This window comes from Lampris incognitus, chromosome 8 (assembly GCF_029633865.1).
Source record: "Lampris incognitus isolate fLamInc1 chromosome 8, fLamInc1.hap2, whole genome shotgun sequence".
NCBI lineage: Eukaryota > Metazoa > Chordata > Actinopteri > Lampriformes > Lampridae > Lampris > Lampris incognitus.
The window spans coordinates 37,823,768-37,841,617 of record NC_079218.1 but is presented as its reverse complement, the minus strand read 5'-3'; the positions used below and the strand labels follow the sequence as shown (position 1 = coordinate 37,841,617).

The 17,850-nt window shown below is 40.9% G+C and overlaps 1 long non-coding RNA gene across 1 annotated transcript in view; it reads right to left on the bottom strand.

Moving 5' to 3' along the window:
* The window catches only part of LOC130116727 (uncharacterized), a 67,663-nt gene that overhangs the window by 47,927 nt on the left and 1,886 nt on the right, over positions 1–17,850 (bottom strand). Inside the window, exon 2 of the long non-coding RNA XR_008810600.1 lies at positions 11,538–11,630. This is a non-coding gene — a long non-coding RNA (uncharacterized LOC130116727). The remainder of the gene's footprint in view (positions 1–11,537; positions 11,631–17,850) is intronic.

Here is a 17,850-nt window from a genome sequence, read left to right as displayed (position 1 = left end):
GTGGATGGGACGAACCTGCAACTCATCTTTTGTGGTAAATTAAAGAACAGACGTTGGTGATATCATTCCGCTTTAGATCAACGTTTTCCCCCACTTGTATAACGAGGCTATTAGCATCAAAGAACACAAAAATGAGCCCTCCTCGCTCTCTATCTGATCCCTGATATGAATGAATAGCCAACACATTTGACAAGGGTGAAAAGAAATATCAGTCTCAGCCATCTCCCATCAGGCTGCTATAGCCTACTCTCACTGGAGACATGCGTCATTCAACCAATCCGAAATGGCAATCACTCCGTGGACAGACTGGTAAATAAAACTTTATGGAAGAGGGGTACTGGCGGGGAAAAATACTAAGAGTAGATGATATGAAAATAGAACGAAATTCGTTTTATAAACCCAGTATGTAGGAGCAGAAGCAGCGAAAAAATATGTCAAAATGCAATTCCTGTCTGCCAATCAGGCAAGAAAAATTAATGAACAGGCGATACCTTTCAGATGCACTTTTACACAACCGATCAAAAAAGACAAAAAAATGTGCCCGATCCCCTCCCTCGCCTGGCTAATATAGCCTAGTAGCAGACTACCCGGTTAATGTGGATCATGTGGTTCGTTCTATCCACATTAACCATCCAAGCGAGTAGTGTGCAGACTACCCGGTTAATGTGCAGATAACCCGTTCTGGCGGGTAATCTGCACATTAACCGGGTAGTTTGCACATTAACCGTTTTTTCACATTACCCGTAACATATATATACACACACACACACACACACACACACACACACACACACACACACACACACACACACACACACACACACACACACTCCAAAATGATTCACAATTAAAGAAAACTTGACCAAAAGGGGAAAAAAACTGACAAACTATGCAATATAAACAAGGGCACTGTGTCATAAACATGAGGCGCTGCTGTTAGTGAGTAGGCCAAATTAAGGCAGGGAACTCATGCCAACTGCTGATTGTGGTCTCAGCCACGTATTATCCATACCTCCAAATCACAATAGCCCCAGTTCAACTGGACAAAACCAATTGTGCTTCTTATGTATGGTGTTGCGTCTTCTGGCATAAAGCTTGGTTCATGCTGCTTTACCACCTCCGTCCCACCTTCCACCTGTTTAGATCTGCCCTATGTACGTATAAGGGGGATTATGCTGCATGTTATTGATAGATTAGTGCACTCCACATGCAGCTGTACACAGCACATCTATTCATCACCGAAGCTTGAATTAATACTGCTACATTTAACTAATTAAATGTATTAATTAATTAGTATTAACTAATTGACTAAATTTATTAATACTACACAATAACATGTACAGCAGATACATGAATTGTCAAAGCAAGTAAGAACTTGGTGAATTTGGGTCCAGGTTCACCATAAATGCTGGACCTATGTTCTTTCCTGTGCCTGATGGAGTTACACTTATCACTGGACTGCCACAAGCCACAGCTGTCTCTGAAGCCTTCAATGAAAATGGATGGAAATCATATTTCCATCCAGCCAGAGATTTATTTATTCACACAGCCTGGAAACACACAGGCATGTCACTTTCAATATCTATACACCTTCTTGATAAGCTTTCTTTAACCTGCACGTGTTGATCTAGAACTGCTGTTTACAAGTTTACACATCCAGGAGCACAGCCTATCAATGAATACCAGCAAGTCTCTCTCTCTTGCGCTCTCTCTCTCTCTCTCTCTCTCTCTCTCTCTCTCTCTCTCTCTCTCTCTCTCTCTCTCTCTCGCTCTCTCTCTCTCTCTCTCTCTCTCTCTCTCCCTCTCTCTCTCTCTCTCTCTCCCTCCCTCCCTCTCCGGCTACCAGCAAGTACTGGCAAGTGTCATTCCGCCACACACAGCACCGGACATAGATCTTGCAGACACTAAGGTATTTCATAATAAAACAACTTTTTTTTTTAAATAACCCATTGAATTTGCCATGATAGACCACCATAGTGTTGTGTTGGCTTTGCAAGAACTGTGGAGCACTTTTTTTTTGACTGAATGAAAATAATCAAAGGCAGCTGCAGTATGAAGTACAGGATGGATCACAGTAAAGATGAATTCTACAGATCGACAAAATTGGTGATGAGTAGAAAATAGAAATAGACTCTAACTCAGTATCAAACGTTAGTTCCAGGCCTCATCACCTGATATGGGACCATCATATTCCAACAAACAGAACATTTGAGATGGTTAGATGCAGCAATGCAGGGCCACACTGCGTTTATGGACAATATGGATCCGTGAGCGTATATTGCTTGTTGAGGAGATTGATAGAGCCCTAACATAGAAGCTCCTCAAACTCAACATTATGTCAGTACTAAATGAAAGAGCTTATTGTGGTGAATAAATGATGTATGAGCTGATCAGTTTAGTGCTGTAGCCTCGATTCCAACCCAGGGATTAAAGAGGTCAATTAAAATCTACAGCAGTCTACAGTTGGAAGGCAACACTAGAATCTACTTAAAGGTCATTCCTTGCATAAATCATAAATGAGGGCAGCCCCTGGCTATGAATTGCTCTAATACCAGTGTGGATTTACTCACACATGCCATTTTGACTTGTAATATATATATATATATATATACACTACCGTTCAAAAGTTTGGGATCACCCAAACAATTTTGTGTTTTCCATGAAAAGTCACACTTATTCACCACCATATGTTGTGAAATGAATAGAAAATAGAGTCAAGACATTGACAAGGTTAGAAATAATGATTTGTATTTGAAATAAGATTTTTTTTACATCAAACTTTGCTTTCGTCAAAGAATCCTCCATTTGCAGCAATTACAGCATTGCAGACCTTTGGCATTCTAGCTGTTAATTTGTTGAGGTAATCTGGAGAAATTGCACCCCACGCTTCCAGAAGCAGCTCCCACAAGTTGGATTGGTTGGATGGGCACTTCTTTGAGCAGATTGAGTTTCTGGAGCATCACATTTGTGGGGTCAATTAAACGCTCAAAATGGCCAGAAAAAGAGAACTTTCATCTGAAACTCGACAGTCTATTCTTGTTCTTAGAAATGAAGGCTATTCCATGCGAGAAATTGCTAAGAAATTGAAGATTTCCTACACCGGTGTGTACTACTCCCTTCAGAGGACAGCACAAACAGGCTCTAACCAGAGTAGAAAAAGAAGTGGGAGGCCGCGTTGCACAACTGAGCAAGAAGATAAGTACATTAGAGTCTCTAGTTTGAGAAACAGACGCCTCACAGGTCCCCAACTGGCATCTTCATTAAATAGTACCTGTTAGAGCCTGTTTGTGCTGTCCTCTGAAGGGAGTAGTACACACCGGTGTAGGAAATCTTCAATTTCTTAGCAATTTCTCGCATGGAATAGCCTTCATTTCTAAGAACAAGAATAGACTGTCGAGTTTCAGATGAAAGTTCTCTTTTTCTGGCCATTTTGAGCGTTTAATTGACCCCACAAATGTGATGCTCCAGAAACTCAATCTGCTCAAAGAAGTGCCCATCCAACCAATCCAACTTGTGGGAGCTGCTTCTGGAAGCGTGGGGTGCAATTTCTCCAGATTACCTCAACAAATTAACAGCTAGAATGCCAAAGGTCTGCAATGCTGTAATTGCTGCAAATGGAGGATTCTTTGACGAAAGCAAAGTTTGATGTAAAAAAAATCTTATTTCAAATACAAATCATTATTTCTAACCTTGTCAATGTCTTGACTCTATTTTCTATTCATTTCACAACATATGGTGGTGAATAAGTGTGACTTTTCATGGAAAACACGAAATTGTTTGGGTGATCCCAAACTTTTGAACGGTAGTGTATATATATATATATATATATATATATATATATATATATATATATATATATATATATTGCAAGTCAATGTGGACCAATTTGTGGTTGAACTTCTTGCAGGCAAATACTTTCTATTTTCACAAGTCAAAGCAACAACGCTTAGATGTATTTGATGATGTAACCCGCACATGGAAGAACAGACTGCCCGTAATTAATAGAAAACATCAGAACAATGATGGTGGATTTTCTGGTTTAGAGTTCCCTGACACGTTTGTGCATTGAAAAGTCATGCAGACTTTGATATCATCATTCAACTTTTGTCTGTGAGCACACTCCCACGTACATACACACACGCACACACCATCCCCTCCTCCGTGTTTTTATTGCCTATTCTATTGCCATTTCTTACTAACATTTTTGTTTTGTTAAGTCTATTTTGCTTCTGATTTGATGATATACTTTAATGATCCCCATAGGGAAATTATGCTCTGCATTTAACCCATCCTAGCTGTGTAGCTAGGAGCAGTGGGCAGCCGCCGTGCAGTTCATCTTGCCATGCCTTGGTCAGGGGCACAGACAGGAGTATTAACCCTACCATGCATGTCCTTTTTGATGGTGGGGGAAACCGGAGCACCCAGAGAAAACCCACCGCAGATATGGGGAGAACATGCAAATTCCACACAGAGGACGACCTGGGATGACCCCCAAGGTTGGACAACCCCGGGATTCGAACCCATGACCTTCTTGCTGTGAGGCGACAGCACTAACCAATGTGCCACCATGCTGCCCAATGTAAAGTGTCTTTGAGTATTTAGAAAAGCGCTATATATAGGGAGGTTCCAGATGAAGCGCGATCTAACAAAGACCTCAACGGCAGAACTGGCGGAAGATGTCTCCCAGTCACAACGGCAGTGACAGTGGATGAATGTTGCAACAGAGGGCGGGTCCCCAATCGTCTTGGTTCTCCATGCCATTGGACTCTGGCCACCCCCTGCCAAGGACTGTGTGGTGGCTGCAGGCGCATCAGTCCCTCCACGTAAAAAGCTGTAACACGCAGGCATCCTCCCACTTTGCAACTCCAGCATCAGCCTACACCCATCTGAGGACCCAGAGGGAGGATGGTCCACAAATGGGCACATCATTTTTTTTTTCTAGTCCGTGCGCTCGTTTTTAATTAATCACTTGTACTTGGAGTTTAGTAAAGTTGGAAATATATTCACACATTTTAACTTCCCAGATCAGTAACTCATAAGCGAAACATTGTTAGGCACAAACGAGCCCCTCTTTCGTACCTTAGTAAGATAGACAACGAGCAAAAAAATTATTTTCACCAAAACAAGCCGTTCTCCGGCTGAGTGCGCAGGGACTGTCTAAAACGTGCAGGACCGAAAAGAGATACCACGAAAATATCCAATAACTTCACTCTTATGCAGTGTAGTGTCCCCAAAACCACTTCACACATCAATGGTCTTCTGTTATACTTAAACTACAACACTTAGTTTGGAAAAAATTGCTTCTGCATAATTTTGGGTAATTTTTATTGAGAAGAAATATTTAATATCACATAAAATATTAATTAATTAATTAATGCTGCTTCACCCGCAGCTCCCCTAATTCCTACAGCAATGGGCTGAGTGTGTGTGGTGAAAAAATAGGTGACTGGTGTGTGCAGCCCTTCCTGTCCCTACAGCTCCTGCTTAAACCCGTGCACTACGAACAGGAATGAGTCCTTGGCCAACTCGGCTGGTTAAATAAAGGGGTTAGAAAATGTAAAAAAAAAAAAAATCACACGTAAATCTCAACTGATTCTGCAAAAAATTATTATTGGAAATATCAATATGAAATTCCCCTTTTCTGTATTTAAGGAAACAGGACAAAGAAAGAAGACTGCATGCACCATGAATTGAACCAAGCAGGAAGCATTTTTGCATAGTCTATGTGGTACGTGTGCAAACAATTTGAGTCATCTGGACAACTTATTGACTCTCACCTTGTTGAGGGGTAGTGCCAGATCCAACCCATTTACCAAAACTGATTTATATAAAAAGTGGATGTCTGATTTACACTGTAACAAGCGAATGTTAAGGAAAGCAGAAGCCATCATACAACAATAGAAATATTTTTAAAGTCAAGTGCCTTGAAGTTCAGGGATTTAATAGAATTTAACACAGCACAAATAATGTTCACAGCAGGAAAAAATTTACTACCGAGTAATATACAAAATATATTCTCAGATAGAGAAGGGGAATATAATTTGAGAGGGGAAATTAAACTTGAAGAAATAATGTGTTCGAACAACTTTGAAGAGCATGGGAATTTCAATTTGTGGGGTAAAACTGTGGAACAGTTTGAGCATGGAACTCAAACAAAATACAAACATGATGCAGTTTAAGAAGTACAAAGGACTGGTTATCAAGAGATATGAGGATGATGAAGAGTTGTGTTAACTGTTGAAGTTTTACTTATCTCCAAACATTTCTAGTTACATTTTTTTCATTTTTTGGATATTTGTGTTGTACGTAGCATTAAGATCTGATTATTCTTGGTACATGACATAAGGTTGTGTTTTTCTTTTCTTTCGTGTTTTTTTTTTCTTTCTCTTATTGGTCACAGTAGTTGAGTTTGTATGGTGCAGCACAACTTGCATTGAATTTGAATGACTAAGTGTAGTGGGAGTTAAGTTTGAAATGTTTAGTAACTGAATTAACTTAAGAGTAGGTGGGAAGGGGTATAAAAAAAGCGTATACTTCCTCCTACTCCTTTTCCAACATGTAACAAATAATCCGATGCATATGGAAATTTGTTCTCTGAGTTTGATGCGTGGATTTGTTGATCACTTCAGATTATTGGCAATGGCTTATACGCATGTTATATCCTGCTTATTTACATGTTCAAAATAAATCATTCATTTATTCACTTAATGACCCAGCTGGATAGCTAACCATGTAACTGACAAACTCCCTGACAATTTTAGGATGACTCAGTTAGCCGTCTGTGCAAAATAAGACTTACTGTTATGGCATAATCTTTTTTTTTTTTTTACATACAGTTAGTGGATTTCCATCCATTATCCAAACCGCTTATCCTGCTCTCAGGGCCGTGGGGATGCTGGAGCCTATCCCAGCAGTCATTGGACGGCAGGCGGGGAGACACCCTTAGTTAGTTAGTTAACTTAAAGTAATAATTTATTATTTTTTATCATTAATTAGAATTATTTTTAATCATTAATTATAATTAATTTTTATCATTATATATAATTATGATAATTATATAATTATAATTAATCATAAATATAACTTAATTAATTAATTTAAAGTAAGTTGGTTAAGTTAACTAACTTAGTGGATTGAACATACAGTGCTGCTTGAAAGTTTGTGAACCCTCCAGACATGGTCACTGTTTTTGTAAAAAACATTAAAATAAGCTTATTACACATACATCCAAATCCCAATTTGTAAAGCACACCTTCCAAATAATGGACACACACACAAAAAGAGATATATTTCCATTATTTAATTCAACAAAGGTGGTTTATTTCACAAAAACTGAAAATTTAACATGTGCAAAAGTATGTGAACCCTTGTATTAGTAGCTTGTGGCTCCTCCTTTTGCAGCCATTACTTCAACCAAACATCTTCTGTAACCACTAACCAGTCTCTTGCATCTGCTTATGGGGATTTTTGCCCACTCCTCCTTGCAGAACTCAGCCAGTTGAGAGAGGTCGGAGGGACATCTGGTATGTACCAACTTCTTCAGGTCTCGCCACAACATTTCAATTGGATTAAGATCCAGACTTTGACTGGGCCTATCCAGAGTACGAATCCTCTTTCTCTGAAGCTATTCCTTTGTAGTTTTGCTGGAATGCTTTGGGTAATTGTCTTGTTGCATAATCCATTTTCGTCCCAGCTTCAACTCCCTGACTGATGGCAGGAGATTCTGGTCAAGAATTTGTTGATATGCCGGAGAATTCATGGTTCCTTGGATAATTTGGAGTCGTCCAGGCCCAGAAGCAGAAAAGCAGCCCCAGACCTTCACATTTCCACCACCATGCTTCACTGTTGGGAGGAGGTTCTTTTCTTCATATGCAGTGTTGGCTTTTCTCCAAACATGTTGGTTTTGATTGTGACCAAATAATTCTATTTTGGACTCATCTGTCCAGAAAATGGACTTCCAGAAGGTCTCTGGTTTGTCCAAGTGCTCTCTGGCAAAGTTGAAATGGGCAGCTTTGTTCTTTTTTGAGAGCAGAGGCTTCCTTCTAGCAACCCTCCCATGAATGTCATGGCAATTCAATTTTTGTCTGATTGTAGACGCATGCACATTTGTCCCAGATGCTACCAGAGAGGTCTGCAACTCTCTTGAGGTGATGTGTGGGTTGGCCTTTACCTGATTTATTATTTTTCTGGTGCTTCTGGGTGATAGTTTTGATGGGCGTCCACTTCTAGGCAGAGTTGCTGTCATGTTGAAGGCCCTCCATTTGTAAATTATTTGTCTTACAGTGGATGGATGGAGCTGGAATCTCTTGGGAGATGGTCTTATAGCCCTCCCCAGACTGATGGGCTGTCACTACCCTCTTCTTCATGTCCTCGGATATCTCCTTTGCTCTCGGCATTGTTGATTTGTATGGGACCACAGTGGTTTGGTTGGTTTCCTCTCTCTTTTAATTAGTGCAGGCCAAACCCTTTCCCAAGGATATCTCATTTCATTGGTCTGCTTAAATGATTAATTAAGCACCCAAATGTGTTTCACCCGAGTCTGTTACCTGCTTGACTTAACCAATGCAGCTGGGGGTTCACTTACTTTTGCACATACACTAATTCCATGTTTCATGTAGTTTTTGGGCTACTTAAACAAGTCCCACTAAACAAGTACATGCAACTGATAAACATATATCTGACATTTCATACATAAAAACTGGCGATGATAGAATAAGAAAATCATGGTAAAACAGAAAAATCTAAACTGCTCAAGGGGTTCACATACTTTCAAGCAGCACTGTATGTAACAGCTTTTCCATGTGTCATCTCTACTTAACAGGGCGGCACGGTGGCACAGCAGTTAGTGTGGTCGCCTCACAGTAAGAAAGTCCTGGGTTCAAGCCCCAGGGTAATCCAACCTTGGGGGTCGTCCTCTGTGTGGAGTTTGCATGTTGTCTGCGTGGGTTTCCTCCGGGGGCTCCGGTTTCCTCCCATAATCAACATATATAGGAACAGGGCAATTAGAAAGCAGGATCCAAAATTCCCATTCATTTTTCCATAGGTAAAAATAGCAAATGGATCTACTCCAACGGAGTACCACCATGTTTCACTTGAAATGAATCTCCTGGATTTGGAGTGGTTAAACACCATTGCATTTACCACATACAGCCGTAAGTGACATTAAGTGGGTTTCCATCCACCTGTTTTTATGCACATTTTTAAATTACATACAAGAAAACATGAATGATATGCCAGAAATAAAAAAAAGCCTAAATATTTTTTTAAAAAAGTTTTTAGATTTGGCTGAGGTGGACATGTTGGTGTATTGATAAAGAGAAAATGAGATACAGCGATGGGGGCAAATGTTTTTGAATAAATGATCACAGAAAGTGTCACCCGCTTACCAAATCTAAATAGTGAAATGCCTCTGTACAATTATCCTCGCTTGGTGCATCGGTGTTCCCAGATGTATGGTGGACTTCATTGTGGCGCAATGGCTATTTCAGCCCTCATTAAATAAGCCATTACATGCCGTCTTCACCATCTCTGGTCTGCATGTAATCAAGTTTAGTACAACAGCAATGCATGTAAAATGTCCATTTTGTTTGGCTGATGCTGTTGTGATGCACCTTCTTTAGAATATCCCCACAACAGCAGTTGATGGAAAACACAAACCGATTCACATTTTCTTTTGCTGATTGTTTGGGAATTCACTTTAAATCTATGTAACATTTGGGTGGAAACATAATTACTAAGTTCAACAAAAATGATATTGTGTTTTGGGATGCGCAACATAAAGACACAAGGACTTGAACAAAAATCTTTGAAACAGAAAAAGAGACTATCTAACAAAAACTAAAGTTTCTACATACAAGAGAATGTCTAGATATCCATATTGCATACTTCATATTTGTATATGAAACTGATCGTTGGTTTCAGTCGTTATGCCACTGTATTGTTTATAAGGGTGAGGACACCAGCAGTCAGTTTAGACTGAAGAATTCACTTAGATGAGTGATGAAACGTACCTGTCAATAAACGTTGTATCAGATGAACTGATTTAACCTTCTTTGATTTTCTTACCTGGAATATCAAACGCCACTTTAAGGTAGTTTGTAAAATAAACCAATGTGCCATATTGAATCGAATGCTTTGTTGAAGTCAATGTTATTATTTATGAAGTGCTTTGAGATCTGTCTCCGCAGATGAAAAGCACTATACAAACTCAAACTATTATCATTATTATTATTATTATTAATAATATTGAGCATGCATCAAGACATCTAGATATCCAAATACTTTACTTGGTAAATGTGGAGGTGGGGTATTTTTAGGAAATCGGCTACAGATTGGAAGCATGGTGGTTTGACTGCCAGTCTGCATGCACAACTGAAAGCAGTTAGGCAATCAACTGTGAACCTCTCTAGATACAGTAGGTCCAAGTTAGAGTTCAGAAGTATTATGAAAGGGCAAAATGTTCATTTATCTGATAACCAAACAGAAAAAATGATAAACAACACATGAAGCACTGGTCCTACATGACTGATGAAACAGATCAAAGCTGTCGATGTAATAAGCAGACTAATGCACTGATATCACCGGAGGTATTCAATGTGCATTCCCGAGAAACCTATAACTGTAGTGATGTGTATCTCTGCGCCTGGTCTGTGGGTGTGGTTACGTGTGTGGTTTTGAGTCTATGAAAGGACAGAGACACATAGAGAGACATACACAGATGCTGGAAGTCGGCTGATTTACAGGAAAGACCAGAGTCTAGCCGAACACAAAACAGAAGCATGGATGCCTTGGCCAGTTTTGTGGAGGGTGTGGGCAGATGTCTGTGTAGATGAGCGGCCACACACACACACACACACACACACACACACACACACACACACACACACACACACACACACACACACACACACACACACACGAGAGAGAGAGAGAAAGAGAGAGAGAGCTGGCAAGGGGCAAGAGGAAGGAAAAGATAGAAGTAAAAAAAAAACAAATGAGCATTTCAGCGAAAGAGATAGACAGTATGTCTTTGTGTAATTTATAGGAAAGACCACAAGTGTCAAACTGAGCATACATGGGAGCAATGATGCAATGTACTGGCTGGGTGGTCCGGCATCATTAGACCAGCATTGTAGGAAAAACAACAAAGCAGGTTATCTGAGGTGACAGCCAGGCTTTATTTGTATAATGAGGAAAAAATGGTAGCAGCCGCCCATCTGTATATGTCGTGTGCTATATAACTCATTACAGTGCAGGCTAATAAAACTTTACTAATGTGCATTTTAGATGGATTATGCAGAGTAGCTTCACAAAAATAACTGCAGTGAGCCGGACAGCAACAAAAGCACAAATACTCTGATTAGCAGAGACAACAGCCCTAATGCCACTCTTCACTCCCTTCACTCTGACAAAAACTCAGAAAGAAAACAGAATAAAATGAAATACGACAACATTCCACCTATACAAAGCTCATGCTTTGTTACCGTACAGATATATGTTTCTGCAGGAAATATTTTACTTTATCAGCTAGTACTTACGCTAGCTCCTGAGCCTTGAACCAGTGGGCAACACCAGAGCCCAGACCCTCATCACCATACATACAAATGAAGAAAATGGAAATGGTGGCATTGCTGTAGAAAAAGAAAAGAAAAAAAGACATGCTTAAGAAAAAGGGGTTCAACTGAGAGTTTTCATGTTCCCATTGGTAACCGGCCATCATTCACAACAACGGGTGTACGATAGTATGTATGCTCTGTTAATCGTTGGTTGTTAAGCTTGTGGTCATACTGAAAAACACATGAGCAAGGCTTATGAAAGGAAAAGACTGGAGAGGTTAATATCCTGCAAAGGCCAGCATAATTTTGTTAAATAGATGTAAAATGTTATAAGGGTGAAATGGACAGCTGGTTGATAACCTTAGTTTTGTTGAAGACAGGTTGACTAATACAAAGTTATACATTTTTGTTGTATTGAAAAAGAAGATGTGGTCAGAGAGACTCACAAAGGAGCAGAGACTAACTCTGTCAGCTGATTTACAGGAAGACCAGAGAGCACACATATACAGAAACTAAAGCGCTGTTCAGACCGGGTGTTATGTTGCAATACAACTCCTTAGTGATTTGTCAGGCCCTTTGCATGGGATAAGTAATTTGTAATTTCACACTTATTGCCACACATAGCCTGGATTTAAAAATCACCAAGGTACTTCTGCCAAAAAAAAAAAATATATACATAGATTTCCTTTGTTCTGCATTTATGTTACATATAACACTAGCTGCCTCAGGAAAATGTCACTGAACCCTAAAATATCCACTTGTCAATGCACTCAGCATCGCTGCTCAGCAAGAGAGATAGCATATTGCACTGTGATATCTTGATAGTAGGACACAGCTCCTTTCTAATGACTTCCATCTATTGTAACTGCTGGTGGTGGACTGGCAGGGAAGAGTCGGCCTACATATTCTACAGGCTCCGTGATGATGTGGGAACTGAACATTTGGGAATATCTCCCGCCCAGTGTTCAGCGCCAGATACGCTTCTTGTAGGCTATTACATTACAACGGTTTCACTTCCAATTGGATCGACACCCCCAGATTAGGCTCAAACTATTACTGAAGGACCTCAGAGTTTTGCGCATCATCGTGCGGCTTCCCCTGGAGTTGTGACTTTATCGACTTGTAAAAATGACAGACATGGCAGATTTGTACCGAGTTAAGATCGCGCATCTTTTTCATATTTCCTGAAGTTATTGAACCTCCCTGGTGAAACTAATCCAGTTCGTGTACGATTGAAGGTTTAACACTTTTGACCCGTGCTCCCTTTTGTTTTGGCCCGCCATGGCATTTGACAAATTCATGCTTATTCTCTTGTTTTGAAAGTGCTGTAAAATCCTAACCGTAATGACTGCGAAATGTTTTTTTTGCAGCTAAAAAGTACATAATCTGGGTTTTACGGCAATGTACAGCAGTGCTGTTAAGCTCCCCTGTCAAATTGTGTACGTCTTATCTACGAAGCATCACGGTGTTCTCTCTCTCCTCTCTGCTTTTCATTTTTAATATTTTGTTTCAACTAAATTCTTACACAACAGAAGGGAGTGATAATAGATATTGCTCACCTTAAGTATAGAGGATATTTTATTTAACTTTTTTTTTTTTTACAGAAATAAATTCGACAGCAGTTTGTCTCATTTGCAGACAGAGTGGCTGTTTTGAAAGAATATAAGATCCATCATTACAAAACTAAACATCCCCTGTTTTTTCAAACTACAGCGGTGAGAACCAGAAAGAGAGGGCACGTGACCTGCTTTTACTTTTTTGTCAATTGTTCCAAGCCGAAGTCAAATTTCCAATGCTCCTTGCTAATTTTGCTCATGTGTGTGTGTCGGCCCTGCGATGGCCTGGCAGCCTGTCCAGGGTGTCTCCTCGCCTGCCGCCCAGTGACTGCTGGGATAGGCTCCAGCATCCCACCACCCGAATTTGGATAAGCGGCTTGGATAATGGATGGATATGTTATGTGAGGGTGGCACAGTGGCCTAGTGGTTAGCGCAGTTGCCTCACACCAAGAAGGTCCTGGGTTCGAGCCCCGGGGTAGACCAACCTTGGGGGGGTCGCCTTTTGTGTGGAGTTTGCATGTTCTCCTCGTCTGCATGGGTTTCCTCCCACAGTAGAAAGACATGTAGGACAGGTGAATCGGCTGTACTAAATTGTCTCTAGGTGTGTGTGAATGTGTGTGTGTTTGTCGGCCCTGTGGCGGCCTATCCAGGGTGTTTCCCCACCCGCCGCCCTATGACTGCTGGGATAGGCTCCAGCATCCCTGAGACCCTGAGAGCAGGATAAGCGGTTTGGATAATGGATGGATGGATGGATTACAAAGGTAGACACTGGACAATACAGCTGTTTTCAACTTGATTTTCTAAAGCCCCATTGAGCTGCATGCACTGCCAGAAAGGAGTCTTTCCTTTAAAATGTTTATGCTCCCCCAAAAAAAGCATGTGGATAATTTACGTTTTTGACAAATCATCCCTGCAAATTAATAAAATGAACGTTAAACAGATTAAATAGGAGTGTTTTTACATATGTCGAAATGTTCCTTTTGATTTAGAATGTTAATTTTCTACAAAATACATTTTAATGTAATGTAATTTCACGTAATAGCAACATCATCACTTATATTTGGCCCGTGACCCTTCATCCAGATTAATTGTTGGCCCATCATAAGAATGAATTTGGGTCCCTCTTTTGATCAACAGCATGGCTTTAGGGCTGCAATCAGTAGGACACAATTAGGCTTGGACAACTTTGGAATTTACACAATTGTAGTCTCGGAGGACTCTAAGACACAAAGAAAATAGCCTACTGCACAGCCATTACGTCTCCCCCAAAGTACCCATCCATTATCTAAACCGCTTATCCTGCTCTCAGGGTCATGGGGATGCTGGAGCCTATTCCAGCAGTCATTGGGTGGCAGGCAGGGAGACACCCTGGACAGGCTACCAGGCCATCACAGGGACGACACACATACACACACACACACACACCCATTCATACCTAGGGACAATTTAGCACGGCCAATTCACCTGACCTACATGTCTTTGGACTGTGGGAGGAAACCGGAGCCCCCGGAGGAACCCCATGCAGACATGGGGAGAACATGCAAACTCCACACAGAGGACGACCCAGGCATGACCCACCAAGGTTGGACTACCCCGGGGCTCAAACCCAGGACCTTCTTGTCGTGAGGCGACCGCGCTAACCACTGCGCCACCGCGCCGCCCCCTCCCAAAGTATTTTCTACATGAAACTAAAAAAGTTTAGTTACACTTTCTGAGTCCCGGTGGACAAATACGTCCTCTGCATTTGACCCACCCTACTACCCTGAGGAGCAATGGGCAGCCACATCACAGTGCCCAGGGATCAACCACAAGTTCTGAGGCCACTGCCCTGATCAAGGGCAATGGCAAGAGTATGAGCTCTAACACTGCATGTCTCCAGATGTGGGAGGAAGCCAGAAAACATGCTAACTGTATACAGGACCCGGACCGGAAGACAAACCTCTTTCTTGTGAGGTGACAGTGCTAACCACAGTCTCACTGTGCTGCCCTGGAATATTCAAAACTAGAAGATGAGCATAAGACCACGGTTTTGAGTCTCAGTTGGCTGATCGGGCTTTATGTTTGTGAAAGGACAGAGCTCTGTTCTCTCCAGTCATTTTTCACCGCTGGTAGTTAAGAAAAATAACAACGGTGTTTCTTTCTTACTGAAACAGAATATTATCTAACTTGAATCTCCCAGTCAGTTAACCGAACTCGTATCAAACCACACATTTCAAACATCAACTCACAATGCACCTAACCAGCTTTTATCTAGGTATAGGATTTTTTTTTCTTTTTTGTGTAGCCCTGTTTGCAGCAGGCGAATGCAAATGTTGGTGAAGACAGAGACTAAGTGCATGAGATGGTTTTGTATGATAAGGAGAATTCGGGCCAGGTACCGGCCCAGTTAAGGGTAAGGGAGAATGTGCTGGGGTTGGCCCTTGTTGAATTGTCAAGTTTTTTTTCATTTCATTGCAATTAGATGTTTGAAACCCATGACACCAGCAATCCAAGTGTGTTATCTCAAAAATACAGAGGTAAAAATGGGAATCAACATACATTTCACATATAAGTCCCGTTTGTCCGATAATTGTTGGATTTGCACGCTTACTAATTGCCAATTCATCACACAACACAACATGGCACGGTCTAACATTAGAGTTAAAACACCTGCGCAAAGAAAGAGGCCTAAGGGGCAATGCTTATATCCACTTGCTCATTATTTAGCCAAGCGAGGCTCAAATCCAATTTTGTGCCACTCCCTGCCAGTGACCTCAAGATGAGGAGGTAAAGCGAGACAGACGCATGACGTAACGCGGACTGGGCACCGCAACACTCGCAGCAGCGAGAATCCAGTTTGCAGTCCCGTCTCGTTTTCCCCGAAATCACGTGACTGACAGGAGCAGTTGCAATACCGCCAGTCACCAGCGAGTGTCGGTGTTGAGAAGTCAATTAAAGGCATTTATAGGAAACCGACTCGACTATGTGAAACCATCAAAACGTGTGTCTCGGCCCACTGTAGTCTCCTCTCTTTGTCAGAGGGGAGCTATGAGAACCATGACCGGACTCCTCCTCCTCAAGGCATTTCCCTCTCTCTCGCTCGCTCTCTTTCTCCCTCTACAGAAATTGTTGCCACTGAACAAACAAATGTTATATGCAAAAGTTTAAAGTAGTAGTAGTAGTAGTAGCAGAAAAAGTTTAAATAATAATAATGCAAGCTTTTTGTGGTAAACTGCTATACCAAATGGGGGAGGTTTAATCTATTAGAATTGTTCAGATGGTGTAACATAAATTTTAAGTCATGCAAACTGACACCTTTGCAAACAGTATTTGCTCCTGGTCTGCAATCACAGGCCCATGCACTTATAACAATAATGTGAATCAATACAGTTAGCCTTTCCAAATAATGGTCATGAGTTCTAGCTAGTCCCTTAACCATCTCTACTGGTATTGTGCCACTTCATACTTCTTCAGTATTTTTTTATGCCAATGCCACCAAAATACATTCTCTGCAACTTTTTGCACTTGTTGAATATAATGGTTTGATTTTGATGCACAAAAGAAAGAAAGACACCACCCCCCCCAAAAACAAGTATACTGAAAAGCGTCATGCTAAGTAATCATATTTTAGATTATCCCTTCCAAAAAATAGATGTCATAAAAGAAAGCTGGGACGAAGTGATGACAGGCCAGGTAAAACCTTACCATAACATTTGAAATATCATTGATTTTTTGCCTGCAATGGTCAGTGTACTATCACAATTCAGCATCCATTAGAAAACGTTCCCTCTTATATGTTGAAGGCAAGTGAGAGTTGTTTGGTGATGTCAAGGCTCATGATACAAGATATAATACTTTAATGCCACTTCAACAAACTTGATTGAATTTTGCCTCAGTGCAGATCAAACTAAAAAATTGAGAAAAAGAAGATATTCTCATGCATGTCCTCTGTTATTGTGCTTACATTAAAGTGCAAGATTTTTTTAAGAAGTACAAACGAACAAAAATAGTTATGCTATTGTGTATGCCTGACTCCCACAGCTATGTGAGTCTATGTTTCCATCTGGTGTCAGATTTGGTGATACGTTCCACATTTTCTCATTTAGCGGACACATTTATCCAAAGTGACTTATAAGAGATGTATTTGTGTGTCAACCAACAAGCATCTTAGAGCACTTAGCAGTAATCATATAACCGAGAGCGCATGTCATTTCAAGTGCAGCTATTATCAGTGCATAACAGGTGGAGCACCAATAGTGACACAGGTAACAAGGGGTTCAAATTAGCTGGCTGCTCTACAGAGACCATCTATGGCTTAAGATAAGATCTGGCAGAGGAGAAGTTTTTCTTGACTGAATGAATTCTGCAGCCCTGATGGATGAATGGAGTTCCTTCAACATTTTGGGGCCAGGTGACAAAAGTCTAGACCTAGAGTTCAGCCCTTGCAAAGCAGTAGCCTTCCAGATATACAACACAAAGGGTGAGCAGGAGTGTACATGTAAATATGGGTTTGCAAGGTCAAGTTCTGTGACCTGACAGGAAAGCAAATGGCAAGACTTTGAACATGATGTGGGCAGCAAATGGGAGCCATTGTAAGGATACAAAAACAGGCAAGACGTGCTAAGTCAGGCACACGTTATCATTCTGGTTTCGTTGTACTGGCTGGGAGACCAGCGGAAAAGTGCATTGCAACAATCTAACCAAGAGAGGGACCAACATGCTTTGATAAGTACAGTCAAATCTATCTGGTATTGTACAAA